We start from the raw sequence: 14364 nt of genomic DNA on the forward strand, positions 1-14364 counted from the left end.
ACTGCTTTCCAGAGTGGCTGCACTAATTTGCAGCCCCACCAGCAATGTATGAGTGTACCTTTCTCCCCACATCCTCGCCAACACCTGTTGTTGCTTGTATTCTAATTGGGGTGAGATGGAATCTTAGGGTGGTTTTGATTTGCATTTCTCTTATTACTAGAGATATTGAACATTTTTTCATATGTTTGTTGATTGCTTGTAGATCTTCTGTGAAGTGTCTGTTCATTTCCTTAGCCCATTTGTCGATTGGATTATTTGAAAAATATGGAAGGCTTCACGAATTTGCGTGTCATCCTTGCGCAGGGGCCATGCTAATCTTCTCTGTATCGTTCCAATTTTAGTATATGTGCTACCGAAGCAAACACTCATTCATTCTTATATCATCCTGCCAAGATCAAATTGTGACCTATTGCAATTAGCAGTGGAAACAATGATGGTCCCTGAGTCAGAAGAGTGGCATTCACTCAGTCTCTATTTACTGTGGGTAAATGAGCAAAGCACTGTTTCAGGAACATTCTCCCACAGCAGGAATGCAGGAAGATCTTCAAGTTGGGGAAGACAGGTAGAAAATCTATAATCCGAGGTTGAAGTTCTCAACTCTGGTGAGAGCAGTGGGATTAGGGAAGACTGATGAAATCTGATATATAGGAATTAGTAACAGTTTGGAAACTGAAATAAAGTATTTGAGCACTCAAAGATGACCTTCCAGGTCTCCAGACTCCCAGAAGGAAGACCTGACAACATATGTTTGAAGGCAGTTGTGATAAGAAACAGTTAAGCCATTTTCTGATTGTACTCTTTTAGCAACTGGTTATCATTTTTTAAAAAAATCTAAAACTAATTTTTTTTCTCTTTAACTTTGCAAAAATACATTTATTTTTAACAGCAATCTGTTTTCTGTTCTTTGACCTGTAGAGATTTCTAAATCACCAAGAATGGCCATAGGTGATTAAGAATTAAGAGAGATACTCAGTTAATATCAAGGACAGTACCTGAAAGGTTGGTTATTGAGGAAGAGCTTGGGATGGCTCTTTTTTTTGATACCAGGATTGAACCCAAGGGAACTTAACCACTGAGCCAAATCCCAAACACTTTTTGTAAGTTGCTTAGGCTGGTCTTGAACTTGCAATCCTCCTGCTGGAATTACAGGCACACGCCACCATGTCAGGCAAAGGGGGGGCTCTTCTTGAAGGATTGCCTTAGATCTACATTTAATTAATTTGCTTATCTGTTTTTGAGAGAACATCAAGGGGTCTTTAAGCAAAAACAAAGGAGCAAGTCTTTATTGTTAACTAGCATTACCAAAATAGTATTACATAATAGTTGACCAATAGAAAGGTTGCTCTAGAACAATAGTAATTCATTCCATGCAAATTACACTTTTTCACTTCAATGAACTGCAGGATGCACAGATCATGGCTTTGGAGTTTGTAACTTTTTACAAAACTTAACGTTGGACACAAATAAGTCAGTGAAATGTCCATAGTTTTAACAAGATTATTGGAAATTCGAAAAGCTGTGTGGTAAAGAAATTTTTTTTAAATCTATGAAAATCAACTGAGCATGATAGCACAGACCTATAATCCCAGCGCTTGGGGAGTGAAAGGTACAAGGATCCCTTGAGTCCAAGAGTTCAAAACCAACCTGGACAGCATAGCAAGATTCTGTCTCAAAAACAAAACAAAACACCTTTGAAAGTTACTCAGTACACTGTTATGCATACTGAAACATATAATTCACAGGTTTATTTCTACCTCCTTCTCTCAATACAAGATCTGATCTAGGGTCTGGGAATGTGGCTCAGGGCCAGAGCATGCATGATCCCCAGCACTACCAACAACAACAACAAAAATGATCTGATCTAGATTACAGAAATAATTTCATGATTATATACAATATCTTGGTAAGCACACAATATTTACCTCATCATATATACTAAGATAAGAAGTCTGAGTCGGGAGTGGTGGTACATGCCTATAATCCCAGTAATTTGGGAGTCTGAAGAAGGAGGATCACAAGTTCAAGGCCAGCCTGGGCAGCTTTGCCAGACCCTGTCTCAAAAAGTGTTTTTAAAAAGGGTTGGGGAGGTAGTTCTGTGCTTAGGGTAGAGTACCCCTGGGTTCAATCCCCTGTACTTAAATAAATAAATAAATGTTTGAAAGAAGACTACACTGTCCAATACAGCAACCACAACCATATATGGCTATTCAAGTATAAGTTTTAATTAATTAAAATTTAATTTAAAATTCAGCCTCATTCTCATTAGTCACAATTCAAGTGCTCAATCATTCCATGTGGCTAGTGGCCACCATGTTGGACAGTACAGATACAGAATAGTTGCACAAAGTTCGATTGAACAGTGGCGATCTAGAACATAATTAGCAGTTCTCATTTTTAAAATATTTGGCTGTATTAAGATCATACCTGATTTCTAAGGAATGTTAATACCTTAAAAACTTAATTCATGGAAAAATGAGTTCTTTGTTTTGAAATTCTGTTAACAAATGCATGTTTTTAAAGTCATTAACATGAATACAGCAAAAGCATTTATTTGCATAGTAGCATTCTTCCAAGTTGCCTTTCATTTATTCATTTTAAAACATATATTGAGTTCCTGATCCATGGCAGGAAAATTTCTGGCCTCTGAAACAAAATGAATAAAACTTCCTGACCTCATGGGGCTTACACTATACCCAATGGGGTGAGAAGTAAACATTATTTATTTTCAGTACCATATACAAAGATATTGTGCCAAATCAAGGCACGCAGATGTAAGAATATTCCAATTCTCATTCCAACAAAATGAGACTATTTCAATTCTTAAATTATTGCTAAGAGGTCATAGAAAGATGCAAATATTAAGAATATAATTTCTGATTTTAAAAGAATTCTCATCATTATCAACAACAAAGCCTTGCAAAGAATTCTAAAATATTATTTCTGGATAATTAAATCAATTTCTGAAATCCTATTTACCTGAAGAGTGTGCAAGGATCTTAGATACATCTTCCAATGTCACCATGTGCCTTCGTGAAATCATGCAATCATATACTAGTGACATTCACCTCTTCTGCTATGGCTTTCCTCCTCAACCTCCGGCCAGGTAATTTGGTCCCTGGCTGAGACTTTGAGTGGCAGAAAGAGCACCATTTTAATGAATAGTAGGGCACATTTCCACCAGTCCTAACTTTATTAGTTTTACTAATTCACATGTCCATGTTTGGAAATTTAGAAATAACAGATAAAAACTAAACATTTGAAGGCAGTTGTATTCCCACTACCCAGAAAGATAGGATTTGACATATTTCTTTAAGAATTTATCTTTTTTTTTCTCTTTATATAGACATGTACACATATGCACACATGTACGTACATGTGTGGTATATTAATGTACCTATATGTAACACATGTGTATATATGTAATCGAAGTTATACCATTAATATTCTGCTGTTTTCTACTTCATCGTGTAGTAAAAACATGTTTCCATTCAAATAGAATAGCTGTAAACCATCATATCAATATCTGTGTGATAGTCTATTCAGTGTATATATCGTGATTTATTAAGCCTTTATCCTGTTAAAGATTTACATTCTAAATTCTTCATTATTACAATTTGAGCCTGGGTTAAATATTTGTGTACATATGTCTTTGTGAACTTGATTGAATGTCTGACCAAAATCTAGAAGTGGAATTCTTGGGTTAAATTTTCTGTACCTCTTTAAAAATTTTTGTACATATTGCAAATTCCATTTCAGAAAAATCGTACATTTACCCTAATTCCAGCAGTAATGAGCATGCCCCTCCTCCCAAGCCCTTACTCTTGATACTATTCTTGGGAGAACCTTGCCTTTTCTCTGTTTTTTACTCATTGGTTCTTAGCTTGCTCCTGGCATAAGCTTTCTAGTGTTTGAAAAAACTGTCATGTCCCTTCAAAGTCTTCTTTTTTAGACTTAACGTCCTCCAGTATGAATTAGTAAACTATTGTCAACCTGGCACCTGGAGGATCAATAGTTCTGTCCTTGATCTTTTATTGCTCAACATTCTAATAGATGACTTGGAGGAAGCTATAAAAAGCATGCTTGCAAATTCTGCTCAACATTTATTCAGTGCCTACCAGAGATGCAGGCCTTAATGCATTGCTCAAAGGACATAGTATAAATAAGAATGAGCTCTCTCCCCTGCCCTCTGGAAGCTCTAGATCAGAATGATTAGAGTGAGAAGTGTAAGTGGGACTGGACCTGGTGATTTCCAGTGTGGCACACAGAGCAACTGGGGATAATTGCAAAAAAAAAAAAAAAAAAAGCTAGCACTCTGCCAGAGGACTCCAGCCACCCCTACCTTTTCACAGGGCCAAGGCATGCTGTCGGGAGACTGCTCTACTCAACAAATATGTATCGAGTACCTTTTCTGTGCTGGGCCTTGTTCTCCACGGGAATTATCTGTGAGGTGCTCAGCGAGCCCAAGCTCCCAGCAGCAGCAGCAGAAGTGCATTGTGGGTACGCTGAAAGCCAGTGCCCCCTCAACCACCTCCCGCCCCACTGCATTTTCTCTGATTTCCCAAGAGAAATTGTGGCTGGCTAGTGTAACACTTAACGCATTTTAAAGAATTTTAGGGCCCAAGCACAGTAACCTTAAAGGGAGACAAGCCATTGCAAATCCCTCTGGGAGGGAACTAGGCAGTGCCTAATAAATGCCTAAGATGGCAATTCCAGAAGTTGTCTGTGAGACAGACACAAATTAGACTGGAATAGGAAAAAAATGCTCAAAACTCTAAAATTGTCAGCACTTGGTAATTGTGAAATGAGCCTGTTACTAATATTAAACATCTAAAAAAGTCTTCTAAATGGTGTTCTGAAACCAGCTAACCTCTCTGTCCTATTTCTCTTGTACCCTCAGAGCCCAGGCCTTAGGGTCACTTTTCCCCAGAGTAGGGCTGTGGTACACACCAGGAAGTCCCCCATCTGACAGGGCTTGACACAGGAATCAGCGTCTTTCTGCTGTAGCCTGGTCAGACGTCCTGGCTGGGCCAGATGAACTCAGAAAGTATTACTGAACTTTGAACCGTTGGGTGTTAGATGCCAAAATCAAGGGCCCTTTTTCCAAAGAAAGACAAACAGCCTGTGGTAAAGAGTGAAGTAATGAAGCAGACCATGCTTTATGTCAGATTTATATGTTTTAATCTTTGGATTGGCGCCTGACGTTTTGTTTGATGTCACAATGGCATGTGGTTGATTGGAGCAGAGTAGCTGATCTTTGCCTCTCGCGTATTTTATGACCCCTGTTCCATTCACTAGTGTTCAGGGAGTGTATTAGGGCTAGCTCCACTTTCCTCTGGCTCCCATTTCTGGAATTTTACGACTAAAAGGAAAAGATATGTTGTGTCTGCCCCCAATGCCCTTCTGGGTCACTGCCGTGCAGGGCCACTAACAACCTAGGTCGTCATGCTCCAAGTCCAGCTCTGCTCATGCTCCCCACAGAAAGCCTGGAGGTCTGCTCTCCATCAGTGCAGCAAGATCCGCTTGGAAGGATGGGCCCAAAGGAAAGGCCTGACGGGCCCTGGAAGTGCGGGAAGCCATTTCAGCAAGGATTCTAGCCTCTGGAGAGAGCAAGACACCTTGGCCTATGGCTCCTTGTCCTGCACCTTGTTTATATATGGCTTGTCCCCACAAACACCCACGCTGAGGCTTGACGTCCAACCCAACAGTGTTGAGAGGCATTAGGGCCGTTAAGAGGGACTGATGCTCTTCTCAAGGGAGTGAGTCCCTGCTCCCACAGGACTGGATTAATCATCACGAGAGCAGATTGCTATAAAGCAAAGCCTATTCCACATGTTTGGCCTCTTTCTTACTTGCTGCTCATACTCCCAAATGTTCTCCTGCCATGTAATACCACCCACCACGTTAGGACACAGCATGAGGCTGCCTGTGCCAGATAAAACCATTGGAGCTTGGACTTTTTAAAACCGTCAAAAACATGAGTTAACTAAACCTTTTTTCTTATAAGTCTCTAGTCTCAGGTATTTTGGTACAGCTACAGAAATTGGACTAAGACACCCTGTGAGGAGGGACCAGGCAGCGATAGAATAGAGCAGGCCTCTAAAGCAGAGAGTCCAGCATTAGAGTATTGGAGTGCCTTTGCTTTGAGTCTGTGGGTCACACTGCGTGTAAACCAACTATTATCTCAATGAAAATCTAAATTAAAAAAAAGAAGGGAGCAAAGAAAAGAAAGAGGAAAAAAGAGAAAGTGTGTGTGTGTAGCTCTGCAGTGTGACCCACAGACTCAAAGCAAAGGCACTTGTAGGAAAAAAATACAGAACTTGGTCGTGCCAAAAAACCCCTTACTGGAGTCGACAAGAGCAGTGTGGCTAGTCCACTGGCAGGGGTGGGGAATTCAAGGTTGAGACCTGCTCTCCATGCCACTATGAAGTTATATTTAGCAAGGAATATGGCAAGGAATATATCAAGGAATAACACTATATCATGTTATTTAATGGTTTGTGATATTGATTTATATATTTTAAATATTTAGACATATGGTTTTGTGGATCTCCCTTTGTAATTCTGTCCCACACCCCTTCAAAGGTTAGGGGGGCGCTTGGGGCCAGAGGTGGGTTTATTAATAAGTGAATCCATAAGGTTCTGAAGCCAAAGGAGTGTGCTAGGAATATTGGGATGGTATATGGGAAACTCGGGATAAGGGAAGGGTTTTCTTGGAGAGATGAAAGTGAAGACTTCTTATTCCCCTGGGATAAGTGATTCATGTTCAATAAACTTGTCTATTCCTCTGCTTTGCTGTTTTCTTCTTTGTTCTTGTTCTTTGGGATTTCACTTAGAGTAAAATTCCATATGAAAAATTCCTATATGTTTTGGATACATTGAGAGGCTAAGGAAGAGGTGGGCTGGTGGGCCTGACTAGCTGGGGGCTGAGTCCTGGGCCTCAGGACAGGGCCGGTAGAACCAGCGCAGGTGGAGCCATGGAAATATCTCGTGACCTCTGCTACCTTGCCCGACACAGGAGTGACCCAGGACCCAGCAACTTCCAGAAGGCACAGGCTAAGTATGCGGCACCATAGTGCCCAGGTGTGTGTCTAACACACAGGAGGTGCTCATACAGTGTTTGTTGAATGACTGAACTATTGTCATCTAGCAAGGTATACAAATAAACACTCAATAAATAATTGTCAGATAATTAGTTTTAAATGTCTAATTAGTTAATGTAAATATAATCAATGTGTCATAATTATTTAAATACACAAATAAGTGAAATACAAATATGAATGATTAAAATAAATTAATTGATTCAATTAAAATACTAAACTATTTAAACAATTTTATTGAATGTACTTAAATTAAACTTACTCCTAGAAAGTTTGCCTATTTCATCTAAAGAAAAAGGAAAGTCAACTATTTCATAACCAAAACTGAAAACAGAGGAATGATTTAAAATAGTTTCAAGCAAATACATCCAGAGTTCTTCCTGGCTTTAGCACAGAGAAGGCCATATTCTGAGTTGTTTGCAGTGAACTTGACAGATCTGCCCTTTCTCTAGGTATTTATCTTGAACTTGTGGGAATTCATCCAAGATAATAAAAGCCATCACTTCTAGGACAGGTTGGCCAGGTAAGGTGGCATAAGTGGATTCTGTTTATATAGTTATTTCAAGTTCTGGGGAAAATCCTTAGGCCGTTGACTCAGCACATGCATTTGCAGTTTTTGTGCTTTAATCAACCCATACATCCATGGCTAACTGACAGGCATGCCGAGTGAGAAAGCAGGGAAAGAAGAGTCCTGCAGCTAGTCGTGCAGGGAAAACTGAGTACCCACGTGGAAAGGAATGAGGTGGGGCCCCAGTTTTACAGCATATAGAAAAATTAACTTGAAATGAATCAAAGATTGAGTATTCATTTATTTATTGGTCCTGGGGGTTGAACCCAGGGGCATTTTATCACTGAGCTACATTCCCAGCCCTTTTTATTTTTCACTTTGAGATAGGGGCTCACTAAGTTGAAGACATCGGCCTCAAACTTCTGATCCTCCTGTCTCAACATCCCAGGTTGCTGGGATTACAGGTGAGCACCAATGCACCCTCTCGAATCTAATGTAGAAGCTAAAACCATAAACTCTTAGAAGGAAACATATGGGCAAGTCTTCACGGCACTGGATTTGGCAATTAATTCTTTAAAACGACACAAAAGGACAAGCAACAACAAAAAAAATAAACAACTGCATAAAAGTTTAACTTTTAGTGCACAAAAGAACAGAATCAAGAGAGTGAAAAGACAACCTTACATAATGGGAGAAAATACTTGCAAACCATCTATCTTATAAGGGAGTTATGAACCAGTATATAGAAATACTCTCATAACCCAATAATCGAAAGACATACAACCAAATTTTAAAATGAGCAAAGAGCTTGCAAGGACATTTCTCCATAAAAATGGCCAACGAGCACATGAAAAGCACCTGACATCCTTTGTCATGAAGACAATGAACACCAAAGCCACAATAAGAGAGACCTCACACCTAGCAGGATGGATGTAATTAGGAAAAAATGGACAATAGTAAATATGGAGGATGCAGAGAAACTGGAACTTTGCATCGCTGGAGGAATGTAAAATGATACAGCCACGGTGGGAAACAGGCCGGTGGTTCTTCCCACAGGTAAGCATAGCACTGCCACGTGGCCCAGCAGCCTAGGTACATATACCAAAGAACTGAGAACAGGTACTCAAATGCTTGTACACAGTTCTTCATGGCAGCCAAAGGGTGGCCATCAACAGATAACTGACATAGCGTGGTATATCCACGGTCCCTGACTTAGGATGGTTTGACTTACCACTTTTTTACTTTTACACAGGTGCAAAACCATATGTATCTGGTTGAAACCATACTGTGAATTTGGAATTTTGATCTTTTCCTAGGCTGGCATATACAGTAAGATCCTCTCTTGAGATGCTGGGCAGTAACAGTGAGTGACAGCTTCCAGGCAGCCCCACAATCAAGTGGAAGCAGCCCAAACTTACTGTGGTGGTAAGCTGTGATGTTTGATAGACTAAGCATATTAAATGCATTTTTTTTCCTTACAGAAGTTTCAATCCTGAATTTATTAGGATGTGAGCCAGTCATAAGTCAAGAGGCATCTGTACATACAATGGAATATAATTGAGCCATAAATTATAATGCTACATGCTTAATTCTATAATGTGGGTGAACCTCAAACACATTATGCTCAGTAAGAGAAACCAGACATAAAATGCCACATATTGTATGATTCTATTTATAAAACATATCCAGAATAGATCAATCCATAGCAACAGAAAACTAGTTCGTGGTTGCCAGGAGCTGAGGTGAGGGGTTAGTGGGGAATGGCTGCCGAATGGGTACAGGGTTTCCTTTCCAGGTGATGAAAATGTTTCAGGACTAGACAGAGCCGACTGTCACACAACACAGTGGAGGAAACGCTTCTGATTTCTATACTTTAACATGGTAAAAGTTTACTTCAAGGAAGCAAAACGAAATAAAGAAACCCAGTGACGGACACCACCAGCCCCTCCCCAACCCTCCCAGATGTCACCCTGGGGCCCAGGGCCACTTGTGGAGCTGCCTCTGAAGCAATGAGCTGTAGTCCCCCACAACTCCCAGACGATTCCTTCAGGGCCATGCCTGTCCCAAGTGGGCAGCAAGGGTGGCCTTGTCCTTCCATTTGTGGTGCTTGGGGAAAAGATATGCATCCCAGGGCAGTTCCCAGTCTCCCTCTGTCCCTCGCCTTCCCCCAGCCCTCTGATAAGCAGGTCTCAGGTGTCATATGGGTTGCATACGTTTTGGAGTCTAGTGCAAAATGAGATTGCAGGACCCTCTGTTAAAAAATCATTAAGAATTTCAAGATGGCAATGGGAGAGTCTTTAGGATAAATGGATAAACTAAACGTGGCATATGCAGTTTGAGCACGAGTTCTTGTCTGCACAGGTCCCATGTCCTAGTGGTACCCCAGCCCTGTCTCCTGTTCCTGGCCCTACCACCACTTTATACATTACAGACTTGCTCTCTGATAATGGCGATTGCTTGTGCAGAGCTGCCTGGGAACACTCACAGGGCCATCTTTTGAAGCCAGATCAGTTGAATGTCCTCCCAGCCTTTCCCTTTTGCAGCCTCCCTTTTGTTGCTTGGGACTTGGTTTGCCTGAGCTTGCAGTGGGTTCTAAAGAAACCAGCTGCCACAGAGCTCTCCAACACCAAGAGGTGTCGGTGCTACGGACAGAGACCTGCACGGTGCAGGCAGCAGGATCTGATCATCTCCAAGGTCCCCTCAAGCCCCGAGGTCCTAAATTTCAGCAAGGCTGACACGATACTGTTGACCTTATTTTCACAGATGAGTAACCTGAGACTCAGAGAGGTTAACTGACTTCAGGAAGGCCACACAATTGTTTAAGAGTTTCTTTTCAGGCTGGGCAAGGTGGCGCATACCTGTAAGCCCAGCAGCTTGGGAGGCTGAGGCAGGAGGATCATGAGTTCAAAGCCAGCCTCAGCAAAAGCAAGGCACTAAGCAACTCAGTGAGACCCTGTCTCTAAACAAAATACAAAAAAAAAAAAAAAAAAAAAAAGAGTTTCTTTTCCAGCACAAATGTCACTTAGGAAAACATGACTTTTGTTTTACTTTTCCTAATACTGGCTCATATGTAATTATCAAGTTACCTGCTGGAAGTGTATAGGTCAGAGCTTGTTTGTTTTTGTTTTTTTTCTTTTTTTTTTTTTAATTGTGTTGGTAAGTTTCAGTTTCATTTTCTTCCTATCACTTAAGTTTCAGTTCTGTTTCTCAGAATATCTCTTTCCCATTTTAGAGGGATTATCTGATCCTGTTAGTCATCATTGTTCTTTTCTACCCTTTAACTTGGTTAAAATAAACTAGTTATTCTAAGGCAGATGTTCCCAAACAGGAATTTCAGGCAGATATAAAGTTTAGTACCATGTCAATTTATTCTGGCATTGAGCGAAATGCATCTACTTTATCAGGTCAGAAATGTGTCCAAGAGCTGCTTCAGTACCTACGTGCACCCGGCCTGACTTACCCTCTCTGTGATTCCTTGGTATGAAAAGGCCACCAAGAATCTCTGACATCCAGATCAGCCTAACCTGCAGAACCCACAACCTGGCTTTCTGCCTGGGCCTGGGGAAAGGCTGTGTCAGGGCTTCCTGACCTGTGAGTGTTCTGGCCATAAGATGGAGGAAATCCCACTTCTATCTCTCATTCACAGCTCCTCCTCAGCTCTGTAGAAATCCAGTCTACTCCCGGGCTTCACGGGACAACATGAACCAGAGAGCATTAGGAAGGGACTCAAATCCGTGACCATGTTGTTACACCATTCTTCACCTGTGGGGGAAAAGACTGAACTATATTGACAAACACATGCTTCGGTCACTAAATCACTAAGATACTTGGAAAGAATTTTGCTTGACACTTAAATCCTTGATGTCACCATATTTGAAATGATTTTATTTTCCATTCCAAAATTAATATATGCTTAATTGTGGTGAATTAGAAAACAGAAAAAGGCAGAATAGGAAAAAAAAAAAAAAGTTCAAATGGCAGTCCTGCCATTAAAAATTAACTAAAAACAAAGTTAACTCATATTTTTGGTGTATTATTTTCCATTTCTTTTTTCTACTCTTGTATTTGCACATTATTTTTACCATGTCATATATACAATTCCATATCCTTATTTTTTCCATGTGTTTTATCACAGCATTTCTGTGTTGATACAAATTTTGTCAACAACATTTTAATAGTTTTACACGTCTCTCATACATATGATGTATTTGTTCACTCATCGTTTTTTAACATTAATATTAAAAATTATTTATTATAAATATGTTTGCATGTAAAGTTTTTTTCTTTTTTCTAATTTTATCTACTTAGGATATATCCTAGAAATAAGTGTACTAAAAAGTACAAAAAGTTTTAAGACTCTTGAGACCACTGTTGTTACTTTACAAAATGGTTACAGGAGTCTACTTTCTAAAAGTAGCCAATATCCTTGGTAAAATTATCTCCTTTAAGCTGTCTTAAAAGCAGTTTGTGGGCTAGGGATATAGCTCAGTGATAGAGCAGTTGCCTAGTATGCATGAGGCCCTGGGTTTGATCCCCAGAACCACCACTCCCCTCAAAAAAGCAGTTTTTGCAAGTATAATTTGTATAAAAATCCTTTATTTTATCCATGGCACCAAAAGATTTTTAGCAGTCTACTAACATGACCATCTTTGAATTTTAAAAACAAGCTTGAATCGGTATATTTATTTGCTATAGAAGCACACAGAGAAGTGTCAAGTGTGGCCCACGTCCCATAGCAGAGACAGGAATCATCCACAGGAACTGGATGCTGGACTGGATCTGAAATGGGCGGCCAGTGCTGCACTGGCCCAGAGAGAGGAGCTACCAGGGCCCAGGGGGGTTGGGGAAGGTGGGTTATTCTTTCCTGGGAATGGTAGAACTTGACACGGAAGAGTGACAGGACTCAGATCAATTGAGAAGAGGTGGGACGGACCTTCTAGACTGGGAGAATAACATTCGTAAAGACCGCTGGTCATAACATGGCAGAATGATACAGGATAAAATTTGCAAGCGGTATAGACTATGTGTGTACAACAAAGTCTGATGCACCATTTTCTGGCAGTCTACGTAAGCTCATGCAACTTTAAAGCTATGAGACCTTAGTGATCACTCGGATACCTCCCGTAGGCTTCATTTTGTGAAGGAGGAATGGATATTGGTGAAGGATTTAAAGTTTTATGTCTGGCGTTCTTTACTGATTCCTGTGCACTCAAGTACACCACATGGGCATCTACAGAGAGCAAGATTATTTAATGCTTTATATGGTGTTGTGTTTTTTGGTGAGGGGGGTGGTGAATTCTTACACAGCCAGGGAAAATAACACAGGGTAGGGTGGAAGGATGCCAGGTAGGAGTGATTATGGAGATGTGAGGAGGCGCCTGGTTTTGAATAGCTTTAAAGTTTATTTCCATGCCTCTGTTGGGTTATTTTGGGTGGAATGATGAAAGAGAACAGCTATTGGAACTATTTGTGTCTGCATATACTTATTTAAGGAAAGTTTACAAATGTAAGTGTCTTCTAAATTAAACTTTTTCTTGAACCTTTACTACATATAATTACCCTGTTAGATTGTATAAGAAGGGCAATAATAATGAGGAGGAGGATGTACCCCAATAACTCGTGTTTTAAAGGAGGAAAGAAGATAAAGAAACACATATCTATAAGTGCAAAATTATTTGGCACAGAAAACTTTTACATAACTTCTATTACCCATTTGGTGTCTTACAAAGAGTGGGCATTTGATACAAATTTGCTAAATGAAGGGGGAAGGGAAGAGGAAAAGACCATGTCCAGGTGGAATAGCCAGGGGACAGACCCTGAAAGTGTGGCAATTTGAGTTGTGTCCTCAAGGACAGTTAAGATAGAATTGGGAGGAGACGAGAAACATTTCAGAGAATGAATAAAACAGGAACCTAAGTGCCTATTCTTGGCAAGTTAGATAAACATGTTCTCTGGTTGCTAAAAATTAACTTTCCAAAATAGATAAATGTGGTAGAACCAGGCACATAGCATAAAATAGCATACACATAGCATAATATTAACACACACATAGAGAGAGTATAAAATTAACAGTGAATCTCACCAAGATATAATTTTAGGGTAAAGAAAACAATGTAATATGAAAGTATTGAAAAGTAGATAAATTATTCTCCAAGAAATAAAAACAACTAAACAAAAACCACAACCTAAAAACTTTTCACCAAATATAATGCTATAGACTAGAATAGTCAGAAATGGAAAAAATTTCCACTTTCTGAGGCTTCTAAGAGATATTAGTGGCTAGTGGGAATGTAGTTGCGAAGTCGTGGTGGACACCAGTTCTCTCCCTGTGTGAAAGGTATACAAATTCAGTTTTGTGTGCTTGCAGAGGGGCAAAGGTATTGCAAGCATACATGGATCACTCAATTGACACACAATACCTTTGTCCTGAATAATCCTCTATACATTTCAGACAGTCAGATAAGTAGAGCCATTATTCTAGGCACTAGTCTCTCAAACATAAAGAATTTCTTGTTTCAAGAATTTTAAACTATAAGAAAAGACGTGCTGTTCACAGATGCAAAACACATGTAAAGGGCTTTTGTCGTAATTTTCTTTCTCCCTTAAAAGAGTTTCTGTTTTTTGAATGAAAACAGGCTTAATCATTATTTAATCCAAACCTTGAAATTTTTCTGTAGAATGTATGTGGATATATGGTAACTAAGGCATAAAAAACTGGAGTTGGAGATGTTTACCATGAGCATTTCCCACAAAGGTTTG

General features: G+C 39.9%; 1 non-coding gene across 1 annotated transcript; it reads right to left on the bottom strand.

The window, feature by feature from the left end:
- Nucleotides 1-258: 258 nt before the first annotated feature.
- Nucleotides 259-365, bottom strand: LOC124965874 (U6 spliceosomal RNA). Its single transcript, XR_007105259.1, has one exon. It is a non-coding gene; the product is annotated as a U6 spliceosomal RNA (small nuclear RNA).
- Nucleotides 366-14364: the final 13999 nt, after the last annotated feature.

The sequence above is a fragment of the Sciurus carolinensis genome, chromosome 15, assembly GCF_902686445.1.
Source record: "Sciurus carolinensis chromosome 15, mSciCar1.2, whole genome shotgun sequence".
Lineage (NCBI taxonomy): Eukaryota > Metazoa > Chordata > Mammalia > Rodentia > Sciuridae > Sciurus > Sciurus carolinensis.